This window comes from Podarcis melisellensis, assembly GCF_964234715.1.
Source record: "Podarcis melisellensis genome assembly, chromosome: 16".
Classification (NCBI taxonomy): domain Eukaryota; kingdom Metazoa; phylum Chordata; class Lepidosauria; order Squamata; family Lacertidae; genus Podarcis; species Podarcis melisellensis.
This window is the reverse complement of record NC_138533.1, coordinates 6,945,776-6,958,828: the sequence shown is the minus strand read 5'-3', so window position 1 is coordinate 6,958,828 and position 13,053 is coordinate 6,945,776. Positions and strand designations below refer to the sequence as shown.

The window sequence follows — 13,053 nt, the reverse complement described above, 5'->3', positions numbered from 1 at the left end:
GCCTAGCAGCGATAACTTAAGATTGAACCATATTTCCAAATCCTTTTTTACTTCCATCCAGCATTTTTCATAGTTATCCTTAAATAAATTCACATTCTTAGCAGTCATGTTAACCCCCAGGTACTTCACTTTCTTAACTAATGTTAATCCTGTCTCCTTCTGAAACCTCTCTCTCTCTAACACCGTTAGATTTTTCTCTAAAACCTTAGTCTTTGTCTTATTCAGCTTAAAACCAGCTACCTGACCAAATTCTTGAATCAATTCCAAAACTCTTTGCGTACTAGATTCTGGCTCCTGTAATGTCAATACCAAATCATCGGCAAATGCTTTCAATTTGTACTGTTTAGCTCCGACTTGAATACCTTTAACCATTTGGTCCCTTCTAATCATATTTATAAGAACCTCCAGGACCGATATAAAAAGCAATGGAGAGATTGGGCAACCTTGTTGTGTTCCTTTCTCTATCTTAAATTCTTCTGTCACTACATTGTTCACAATTAATTTGGCCTTTTGTTCTGTATAAATTGCACTTATACCATTCCCAAATCCCTGACCAACCACCATCCCCAATAAATTCTTCTTCATAAAGCTCCAAGAGATGTTGTCAAAGGCTTTCTCCGCGTCCACAAATATCAGAACTGCTTTAGTATTAATGTTCACTTGTAATTTTTCTAAAATGTTAATTATGTTCCTCGTATTGTCAGACAAATGTCTGCCCGGGAGGAAGCCCGCTTGGTCTTTATTAATTTCTTCCACTAATACCCTTTTCAATCTTTTAGCCAAGATATCTGCAAAAATTTTATAATCCACATTAAGTAAAGATATGGGGTGGTAATTTTGGAGTTGTGATTTCTCAGACTCTATTTTCGGTATAAGTGTAATGTAAGCTTACTTCCACGATTCTGGTGCCTTTTCCCCTTCCAATATTTCATTACAGACCTCCTATAATGGCTGTACTAGCCATTCTTTCAGAGATCTGTAATATCTTGAAGTCAGCCCATCCGGTCCTGGAGATTTACCCAACTGCATGTTCTGTATTGTCCCTTCCACTTCCTGATCCATTATTTTATGGTTCAATATTAACTTTCTTGGGAAATTTTTTGTAATCCATTTAATTCCAAAAATCGATCAATGTCCATTTCTTTCTGCCTCTCCTGTGTATATAATTGTTTAAAGTATCTCTGGAAACATTTTCTGATCTCCACTGGGTTCTGTATAGTTCTTCCTTCCACTTCCAAATTTGTAATAGTATTTTTTGTCTTTTTTTCATTTGCCAGGCTATGGAGTTATATTAGCCCCCAAGACAAAGGCATCTGAAGGCATCCCTGCATGGGGACGTTTTCTTAAAATGTTTAATGTTTTATTATGCTTTTGTATATATTTGTATCCTTCTAGAGGGGCTGGGGAACCCTTTCAGACAAGTAGGATTTAGATAGTAAAATTATTACTATTATGGTAATAGATATCCCCAGCGCTCCCCCCCCCCACCGAGGATACTCAAGGGTATGTAGTACTGGCACCTCTCTCTCTCTCTCTCTCTCTCTCTCATTAAAAATTGTGACACTTGTGAGTGTTCAGAACTTAAATGGTTAAGGGTTCTGAGTGTGCGTCACATTCCGACGTCAGACGTAAGCCGGGAGGAGACAGAAGCTTTTAGAAGCTAAGGAGGAGGAGTTTTTCCCTGTACTTTCACTTCTCTCTGTGTATCTGTGAGAGAGAAAGACGTGCCTTTGGATATGGCTGAAAGAAGCCCCGGTCTTTGTAGCTGAAATGTTTCAATAAAGAGCTGTAAATAGACGGAGCTGTCTATCTAATAGCTACTGCAAGCTAAAACTGAAGTGCTACTGGCTTGAATGAGTGTTACAGCTCTCACTCAGCCATCTAATCTCTACATAGTTAACAATAATAGATTGTTACATAGATAACACAGAGTGAGGCAGTAGAGGAAGAAGCGAAGAGCAGTTTCCTCCCCCTCCTTTCTAAAAACATCATATCAGGAGATTCTCGCAATGGGAGGGGGTGAAAATATCCACACACACACACACACACACACACACACAGCTGCATGCTTGGTAAAAGAGGATGGCCATCCCAGATAGGAGTGCACTGTTATTCGGTCCATTGCATACAATATTTGAATAGAAATAAAGTGAAAAGAAGGCGTGCTCTTTCCACCTCGCTACCTCTCCTGCAGACCTAGAACATGGCTAGAGAAAGATCCAATGCACCCCAGAGAAAGGGGTAAATGCCACTTCTCTATGTGACCATCATTTCACGTTTAGCCAGCCTCTCTCAGCGCCATCAGATCTTACAGTGCAACATCAGAGGGTCCTTAAACACGTATTTCAAAGATTTGCAACATGACTGTGAAGAGGTTCTGACGTTTGCTGTCACTCCCTGCTTTGCTCAGCAGCTGAGACACCACACACAGCTGAGGAGAGGGAGACAGAAATGTGGTAAATAAGGATGCTGAGATTGTAAGTAAGGGCAGCATTTTAGAGCATTCTGGTTGGATCCTGGGAAGAACATTTTTGGGTGACTGGGGCATCATGAAGGTATACAGGCAAAAAACAAAACCCCAGGATGGTTTAGAGATAATTAGGGGGACATTTGTGAGGGAAAGTGGAAGAGGAGGAGGAAAAAGAGTCAACCCACAAAAGGAATCTGAGTTGTGTCAGCAATGACAATGTGGATGGGAACACTACGGCAGGGGGACTATCAGTACAGGAGCTAAAAACCAAGACACAGGGGTTAGAGGAAGAAAAACAAAGAGGGTTCAGGCAGAAGGGTTGGAATTGAGAAAAGACCAGGAAAAATTAAAGAGGAGGTGGCGGAGGCTAATGCCTCCCAGGTATCAGCCGGGGATGCCATTGCGGTTTTGGAAATGTGTCAGAAGGAAATGATTCTCTGTCTTAGACTAATTTCCGAAGAACCAGAGGAAGATATAAGGTCCAAATTGATTAAGGAGTTGCTTAATTAGATAGAGATACAGGAAGAACTGATGGAAAACTCGATTGATTAAATCTTCTGAATTAAATCAAGCTTTGCAAAGGTGAAAAAAAGTTACCAGGAGACTGTCTGGTAATTTTTAATTTACGCCAAATCAGAGACCAAATAATACAAACGGAGTATCAGAATAGATTACAGATAGTGGAGAAAAATATAATTATTCTAAAAGAAATTCCCGTCCAACTTCTAAAAACCCCAAGCTAATTCCAATTTTTTGACAGATGCTCTGAGAAATAAGCAAATTCCATATAGATCGGAGTTCCTGAAAGGAGTCTCTTTTACATATAAAAACAAGAAACAACGATGCAGAGATATATCTGAAGCGCAGAAATTTCAGATGAAAAATGGCTTAAATCAAAAAATACAAGGAACATTGCAGATAAGAATACTTTTTGAAAATAAAACCCCAGAAACCTTGAGATTTTGTTTTTAAATATTAGGCATTTTGAAATCTGAAAACAATGGATGTGACCCATATTTGCATTCATTTGTATAATCAGATAATATAAGGGTTGAGACAAGGTGGCATTGGTAATTAAGGATATGTGCTTGCAAGAAAGGCATCCATCTAGGGACTATAATAATCAATAATGAAATACAAACTCTTGTATGAGATCACATTCTTCCCCCGTTGTTTAATCGTTTAGTCGTGTCTGACTCTTCGTGACCCCGTGGACCAGAGCACGCCAGGCGCTTCTGTCTTCCACTGCCTCCCGCAGTTTGGTCAGACTCATGTTTGTAGCTTAGAGAACACTGTCTAATCATCTCATCCTCTGTCGTCCCCTTCTTCTTGTGCCCTCAATCTTTCCCAACATCAGGGTCTTTTCCAGGGAGTCTTCTCTTCTCATGAGGTGGCCAAAGCATTGGAGCCTCAGCTTCACGATCTGTCCTTCCAGTGAGCACTCAGGGCTGATTTCCTTAAGAATGGATACGTTTGAACTTCTTGCAGTCCATGGGACTCTCAAGAGTCTCCTTCAGCACCATAATTCAAAAGCATCACTTCTTCAGCGATCAGCCTTCTTTATGGTCCAACTCACACTTCCATACATCACTACTGGGAAAACCATGGTTTTTACTATACGGACCTTTGTTGGCAATGTGATGTCTCTGCTTTTTAAGATGTTGTCTAGGTTTGCCATCGCCTTTCTCCCAAGGAGCAGGCGTCTTTTAATTTTGTGACTGCTGTCACCATCTTCAGTGATCTTTGAAAACTTAAGGAACAGCTAAAGCTATTTTTGGTCATCTGCATACTATCCCTTGCTTTTTCCTGTGGGACTAATTGCCATCATTAACAGTCGTATTGAGTCAATCACCCATCTCCTACTACCTTCCTGAGAAATGTCCACCCTATATATCTTCATTCTTCTTTTTAAATAACTCATAACCGAGTAAGATTACCTTCCATAAACATGGTTTTAACAAATCAATCAAATCAAAACTTTATTAGCAAAGCCAACAGGCCACAGCTATACAAGAGTTAAAAGTGAAAATAGGGATAAAAGGAAGAAAAGAACAAGCAAAAGGAGGTCCGTCAGATGAACAAGTCTGTCACTCAGATGGTGGCCCTCAATTTCGCAGCTCTCTCGATGTACCTCGCGACCTTCTCTGTTATCTGACTATCCGTATCAGATAATAGAAAATACAGTGTAATGTCTGGTGAACGGCCGGGGTTGGAGAGAATGAGTGGAGTAATAATCTCGTTCCTTAGGTCTTTGTAAAGGGGGTAAGATAGAAGGACGTGGGACACTGTTTCCGTGTTACCATCTCCACATGGGCAAAGTCGTTTTTCAAATGGAGTCTTTTGGTAACGACCTTCGAGTACAGCAGAGGGAAGAACATCCCATCTAGCCAATGTAAAGGCACGTCTGTATTTTGGGATGGTTAGTTTAAACAAATATGAAGCTGGAGAGTCAAAATGAGAAGGGGGAAAGTAGGTATACCATGGGCACAGTTTCTTTAAGATAATCAGGTTGTTTTGTCGTTCAATGTCTTTCAGGCGCTGGCCTATTAGACTCTTTGCTTTAATGAGGCCCATTGATAATAGGGACTGTGAATGCAGACCGCATGTAAGGAGTTTTTGATGCACAGTTTTGAACCACTTGCTTTTGTGAGGGTCTTGCATTACTAGAGGCAGTAGACCAGGTGGATTTAGATTAAGACGAAGCCAATAGTTGAATGTTCTCTGCCAGGTCTGAGTTTCTACAGATGGAAGGCAGGCCTCGAGTCGTAATGCTGCGTTTGGAACACAGGAGGGGACGCCGAATATCTGCCTTAGAAATTTAGACTGAAGAGTTTCAAGACTGGAGCAGTGGTTCCCTGTCCAGATTTGTGCCCCGTACAGTAACTGCGCCAGAGGTTTTGCTTGAAAAACTTCAAGGGCTGCTGGGATGTATCTGCCCCCCTTCGTGTAAAAGAAGCGGGACAGCATCTTGATACTTTGAGCTGCTTTTTCTTTGGCACATTTTTGATGGACATCCCAGGACCCGGTCGACTGGAAAACGATACCCAGATATTTGAAGGCTTTAACCTGTTCAATTGCCTGGTTATCCATCCTCCAGCTGTACTGTCTGTGTTTCCTTGCAAAAACCATAATTTTGGTTTTCTGATAGTTTATTGCAAGTTGCTCTCTCCTACAGTATGCTGAAAATTCACCTATGAGCCTATTTAAGCCTATTCTTGTTCGAGATAGGAGTATCGCATCATCAGCATACAAAAGCACTGATATTGATTTGTCAGCCAGTTTGGGGGCGTGGAAGTCCGGAGATGACAAACAGTTAACCATATCATTGATGTAGATGTTGAATAGAACTGGGGCCAGGATGCAACCTTGCTTGACCCCCTTACTGACAGGAACTGGTCCTATAAGATGGCCATTTAACGAAGTTCTTACATGCAGCACCGTGTCTTTATATAAACAGCTGATCAGAAATAATAGTCTTTTGTCAATACTTGATGTGCTCAATTTATCCCAGAGTCTTACACGTGGAATTGAATCGAAAGCAGCCTTTAGATCGATAAAGGCTGCATATAACACCCCACGGGATTTTTTGGCATATTTGTCAATTAAATAGGCTAGGGTGAAGCAATGGTCTATGGTGGATCTGCCTTGCCTGAAACCCGCTTGCTCTTCCGCTAGAATAGCTTCAGTTTCCAGCCAGCTAGTTAGCTTGATATAAAGATGTTTGGCATATAGTTTGCTGGGTATAGGCAGAAGGCTGATTGGTCTATAACTCGCCGGGTCTGTCATGGGTCCTTTTTTATAGATTGGGATAATTATTGCCTCAGTCCAACCATCTGGGAGTAAACCCGTTGAGTCGATCCAAGAAAATAAAGACGCCAGCAGGGGGGCCCACCAGCCAATGTTGGACTTCAGAAGTTCGGCAGGGATGTAATCATTCCCTGGGGCCTTGTTGTTCTTTAATTGTGCGATTAAATTCTCAACTTCCTTTGCAGTTACTGGTGGCCAATGAGGTAGGTCCTCCAATTGAATGCATAGTTTGTAATGTTGGGCTTCCTGGTCATAGAACAAAGATTGAAAATGGCGCAACCACTCCATTGGTTCCACTGTACAGATGGAATTAGTACGCTCCTGGTCCAGTAGACCAGATATGGTTCGCCAAAAGCAAGTAGTATCTTTCTCGTGCGATGCCTTAACCAAACTGTGCCATGCGGCTCTTTCAGCTTCCAGTTTCTTTCTCCTTAGTAATTGTTTGTAAGACCGTCTCAGATAAATATAAGCATTAAGTAGGAGGGCAGTCCCTGATTTCCTGTATCTCTGGTAGGCTGTTCTCGTTTGTCTCCTTGTTTGCCTGCACTCCAGGTCAAACCAGCTAGCTCCGTCCTTTGCCCTCTTTGTAGCGGAGCTATGTATCACTGTTGTTAAATGGGGTTTCAATCTTTCCAAAAGTAATTTAAAGCGTTCCATAATCGCATCTACTGAATTGCCTGATACAATAGCGGAGCGAATAAGCTTTAACTCCACTGACTGAAGAAGGAGGGTTAGATTTTCATTCAGTATTGGGGACCATTTGAGTCTTTTGGGGGCAGGTATATCCAAATTTACAGAAGGTATATATTGTGGCTCGGCAATAGAATAGTCAAAAGGCCGACCTGCAAGCTCTAAAATTAGAGGTAGGTGATCACTCAGAGTATTGTGGCCCACTTGGAACTTCCTTACAAAGCTGTGAGCAAATCTTGAGATTAAGATATAATCTATAACGCTTCCCCCAGCCTTGGAGAAATGAGTATATTCCCCGGGGCGGTCCCCCTCTATATTGCCGTTTAATATCAGCAGTTCCCTCCGTCTGGCAGCCTGCACTAAGCAGAGACCTGGGAAATTACTTCTACTATCTTTGGACAGTCGTGTCGCACCAATATCCGTCTGTTCTTCAGGGTCCATAAATAGGTTGAAATGAGTGTATAGACTGTTGTCATCTGTTCCTATACGAGCGTTGAAGTCTCCACACACAATAGTCAGGGCAGACGGGTAAGTAGATTCGAGAGGCTCTAAAAACGCCTCTAGCTCAGCCCATGTAGCCTTGACAACGGGGTTTTTTTGGCCTGGGGGAATATAGACATTGACCAGCAAGAGAGTAGTTCTCTTGAAGCTAAGTAGAGCGGCTGTTGCTAAAGAATTGCAGCTGGGTAGGGCTGTTAGAGAATGCGCCAGCTCCGTAGAGATGAAGCAAGCTAGGCCACCACTAGATCTGCCGCCCCTTAGAGATGGGGAGGCAGGCAGGTAGTGGCAGTTATACCCATTAAGAAATATAGGGTCATTCTGCCATGTCTCCTGAAAGAAGATGATGTCAAATTGCTTAAGGTAGCACAAAAATTGTTGATTATTTTTCTTGGCGTGCCAACCCGCGATATTCCAAGACAGCACTTTTAGGCCCCGGGCCCTTCGGGGAGCTGGATCTATGTCACCACCACGCCCAGCGATTCTTTGGTGTCTAAAAAAACACACCCGTTGGCTCTTTTCGAGGATGACTGCTTGGAGAGAGTGTAGTGATCCTCTTTTCTTGGTGATTTGGGGCTAGATTTTGGAGTTGGGGGGGAAGCTAATTCGTTCGGATGGTTTTAACAATGTCTCCCTAAGTGACTGTGGAGGCCAATTCTGGATCCACACGTCCTTACACAGTGGGGACATTGGTTTCTGGGCAGGATTTGATCACGGTGTGGATTTGCCAAGGGGGCCTTCCTCTTCACACTTTTCTCCCTTGCATCCTGAGTTCGAGTGTCTTCAGAGCCCGTGACACCTTTGGTAAAGGCTGTTCTCCAACTGGAGCACTCTCAGGCCAGTTGTCAGTGTTTATACTACATTTTTTAAGATTTGCCTTGAGACAGTCTTTAAAATTCTTTTGCTGACCACCAGCATTACACTTTCCATTTTTATGTTCGGAATAGAGTAGTTGCTTTGGAAGACGATCATCAGGCATCCACATAACATGACCAGTCCAGTGAAGTTGAAGAATCATTGCTTCAACACTCGTGATCTTTGCTTTTTTCAGTACACTGATATTAGTTCGCCTGTCTTCCCAAGTGATGTGTAAAATTTTTCGAAGACACTGTTAAGGTCTGGTGACTTCTGTTTCAGAGTATCTGAAGAAGTGTGCATGCACACAAAAGCTTATACCCAGAACAAACGTAGTTGGTCTCTAAGGTGCTACTAGACATTATTTTATTTTATTTTTGAGGAACAGGGTAATTAGAAAGTTGCAAGCTTTCACATTTGCCTCATAGCTTTGGTGTGAATCGCAGTGGAAACATGAAAATACTTACAAAGCTGGAATAGTGTAATGGATTTGTTTTAGCCTGAGTGGATTGTCTAATCCAGGGACACAAAGTGCATTATGGGGAATTAGGATTCACTCTATTCACATACCAAGGGTAATACAGTCGTACCTTGGTTTTTGAACAGCATGGTTCTCAAACATTTTGGTTCCCGAACGGCAAAAACCCGGAAGTGACTCTTTGCGAACAATTTTTGGAAGCCGAACATCCAATGGGGCTTCTGTAGCTTCTGATCGGCTGCATGAGCTTCCTGCATCCCATCAGAAGCCGCGCTTTGGTTTCTGAATGTTTCTGAAGTCGAACGGACTTGCGGAATGGATTCTGTTCGACTTCCAAGGTACGACTGTACAGGAGAGTTTTTTTTTATCTGACTAAGCCTTTAACAAAGTAACCAAAGACCACCTAAGGTCACTAGTCACTCTTTGAACTTCTCCCCTCCTCAAATTTGTAGTTTTGTAGTTTCTCCCCTCCTCAAATTTGTGGTTTTGACTCGCCTCATGCTGTTGCTATGCAGGAGTGTGAGGAACGAAGACCTCATTCTCCCCACAAAAAGGGAGGAAAAGTTGGGAGGATGAGGTGTTTTGGGGTTTTTTGCCTGTATATCTCCTTGTTAAAAATCTATCTGCTTGCTAAATTTTACTATTTACTGTGATGTAATTGGACACCACTTTCAGAAAAGATTGCTCATAGTATTTATTGATGCAAAATTTGTAATTAAAACAGAATCCGAGTAGACATTAGTGTACGCCATCTTAAACACTTTCATGTTATTTTTTCCAGATTCACACCAGTTGTTCTACGAAGACTACAACTGTAATGACACCCACTATTACAATAATCACAACTGATGATGTAAGAGTGCAGGGACTCTACAGAACATTTCTGCCGTTTCTAAGAGTGCTGGAGGTGGAATTTAGGAACTTTGAACGAGCATGACTCTCCCCAGCCCCAGGCCCTGCCCAGATAACTCAGGCTAGCATGCTTGCTCCTTCATCAGCAATGCAGCTGCCTTCACTGATGCAACCAAATTCTTTTGCTTACAATCTCCTTTCTCGTCCAATGACAGTTCCTATACTGAGACGAAGATGATCTTGTCTCTCTTTCGAATGGGATTGTGATTCCCCACAGGAACGGGGTGTGGGGAATGGTACCTGAAATGCACACCATGGATCAATTTCTAATGGCCATTTGTCATGGATACTGTAGTTGAGATTTCTGCATTGAAGAGGGTTGGACTTGATGGCCCTTGTAGTCCCATCCAACTCTACAATTCTATGATTGTATGGTGTCAGGAATGCTGAGCCTCCACGATCCAGACAAACCAGTATGGATTGGATCAAAAGGTTGCTCAGCATCTCTGACACTCTCGCCTACACATCCCTGATCAATGCTTCTTTGAGCTTTCCTTCTATCTCTCTTTAGCGCATCCTTTCTGTTTCCTTTCTATCACTCATTGATAGCACTCTGAATATCATTCAGGCCTGTAAGAGTTCTGATGCTTCCAGTTCCCTGAGAATCTCTTTCTTCCCCTGTGTACCTATGCCTTGTGTCAATTATAAATTCATCTGTCACTTTGTCATTTAACTCTTTTGTGGCAGAAAGGATTGTCGACCTATTTGAAGCCGCTCACCTATGAAAAGCTTTCATGATCTCCTCTTTCCACTACAATAAACGCTATCTATCTGCATCATAATTATATTTTTGGTTCTGTTCATTTTTCATTTCTTTTACTCATTCCTAAGTTTCACTCCTTGGCATGGGGGGGGCATGTCTATCTTAGATACATTATTTCCAATAGGTCTACACTGAGTAGAACTTAGCTGGCTACAGCCCTACATCTAAAAAGAACAGCCCCCATATATATTATAAAAAAGGGTCCTCACATGTAATAATATAAATCAGAAATGTAGGGAACATAATGCCATAGTTAGTTATTTCAGCAGCAGCAAACACCACTGCAATAAGTATTAGGTAGTTATGATTTTATATGTTTGGATGTGAGGATCATCTGGCTGCAACATCCATTTCCCATTGATCACCAGGGTTGATTCAGCTGATCTGGCTAGCTAGGCATGTGTCGGCTCCCTCACTCAACGGTCCATGTACACCCCCCTGTCAGTACGCCTTTGAGCCTATGCCAACGACTGGGCTCAACAACTGGATCTGCCCCAACTGGGCTAGGTGACTGGAGTAAAACTGAAGCGCTACTGGCTTGAATGAGTGTTACAGCTCTCACTCAGCCGTCTAATCTCTACATAGATAACACTCAGACTCCCCACAGAGTCAGGCAGGAGAGGAAGAAGCGAAGAGCAGTTTCCTACACCTCCTTTCTGAAAACATCATATCAGGAGATTCTCGCATTGGGAGGGGGTGAAAATATCCACACACACCCTGAAGCTGCATGTTTGGTGAAAGAGGATGGCCATCCCAGATAGGAGTGCACCATTCTTTGGTCAAGTGTATCAAGGGGAAAGAAGGGGTGCTCTCTCTGTTTGCGGGCACACACCCTAAACCCTGTCTGTGGTGCCTACCCCTTTCCCCAAATGATAACACAGGAGATCAGAGTATGGGTTCAAATTGACCACAACGTTATTGAACTTCAGAGTGGGAAACTTGGCACAGGCCTTGGCAGGTAACCCTCTCAGCCCACCTGGCTGAGGATATGCAGGCAGTTGAGGCCCAGTGAGAGGGGACTGCAAAGTGCAAACTTACACAGCATGCCCTTCCACCGACCACGTCCTGGGAGTTTGACCTATATGCTGCCACTCTAGGGCCAGGGACTCCCGGTTTTGCCCTTTAACAGGCCCGGCAAGTGCCGCCGCATGGGGGTTAGCCTGAAGACACTTAGTCCGTGAGTGAGGACAACCACAACGCTCACAAGATGGTCAAAGTGGCTTCAGTCACTGCTGCACAACCCATTATTAAACTCCCAGCATGTTGATATAGCCACCCTTTGCACTTTGGAGGGGGGGTTTAACTGACTTCTCCCCTAAAGCCCTTTTTTGGAAGTTTGGGGCCACTACTTCAGACCAAAGATCATTGTCCTTGATGTCCCAACGGGCCGTGTGTTCTTCAGCAGCCCTCTCACGGAACAGCTCATCGTAAGCCAAAGCCGCTGATTCCCCTGCCATTGTTTTGCTTTTAAGATATTGCCCAGATAGTTAGCCAAGTGCCAAGCCCTATCCAGAACATGCACTCAGAGAACTGGGTCTTCCCAATAGGATGCCTGGTGCAAACTAATGACTTCCTAAAAATCACTGCAACCTCCCCTCCCCGCCCACAAGGCCTGGGTTGCTGTGCATAAGAGAAAACTGGTGGACAAGCAGTGGCAAGAACAGGCCCATCTGCTTCATCCAACCAAGTCTCTGTTACAAAGGCCAGGTCAAATCCTCCATCCATGATCAAGTCATGGATGGCAGTGGTCTTATGAATCATTGACCTGGCATTGCACAGGTCATGTGGGTATCCCTTGCTGGTTCTAGTATCCGTCTGGTCCGGACCAGACCTGGAGGCAGGGATAGTCCTCAGGCAACAACTAAACCTGCCTCCTCTGTAATGACATGGGTTGCCCTTCAGCCCGGCGGGGCACCCCCTCCCCAGTGTGATTCAGTTCAAAAAGGTCATCATGTGGCCCCCTGCGGATGGCAAAACAAGCAGGCTGGCCTAGAGGCCCAGCTCAGGCTCGCGTCACCCATTTGGGATGCCAACACCAGTGGTTGGCAGCAATCCCACCCCCCCAGCTGCAAAGGTAAGCAGGCAGTGGGCAGTGCCTGCTGCCTAGATGGGGCCTGTGCATCCTGCTTGGGTCGGTAGCAGCAGCTTCAACAAACCTCAACAAGATGCCTCAACAGACAAGCAGGCTGAGGCTGTGGCGAGTCGGGCGCATGCCGCCCTCCCAGATCGGCAGGCGCCTCCTGTGGGAGAAATTCCGCCCCCCAACTGCTGAAAAAAGGGACTAGGCCTCGTTTTGCGGCCTAGTAGGGCCCGCACTGCCCTCCTGGGCTTGGTTGCCTGCAGACAACTACACCCCATTGAGAGTTTGCCTTGGTTCAAATCACAGCCTGGACTCATGTTCTGCATTTCAGCACCTCCTGCTGGGAACAGGACAGTCTGCAGTCTTAAAAGGTTAAAAAGGTAAAGGACTCCTGACAGTTAAGACAAGTCCGGACGAATCTGGGTTTGCCGCACTCATCTCACTTTACTGGCCGAGGGAGCTGGCATTTGTCCACAGACCATTTTTCTGGGTCATGTGGC

The 13,053-nt window shown here is 44.0% G+C and overlaps 1 long non-coding RNA gene across 1 annotated transcript in view; it reads right to left on the bottom strand.

Annotated features, from left to right (window-relative positions):
• LOC309358725 overlaps positions 1–13,053 on the bottom strand; it is a 258,724-nt gene that overhangs the window by 216,869 nt on the left and 28,802 nt on the right. The window lies entirely within an intron of this gene.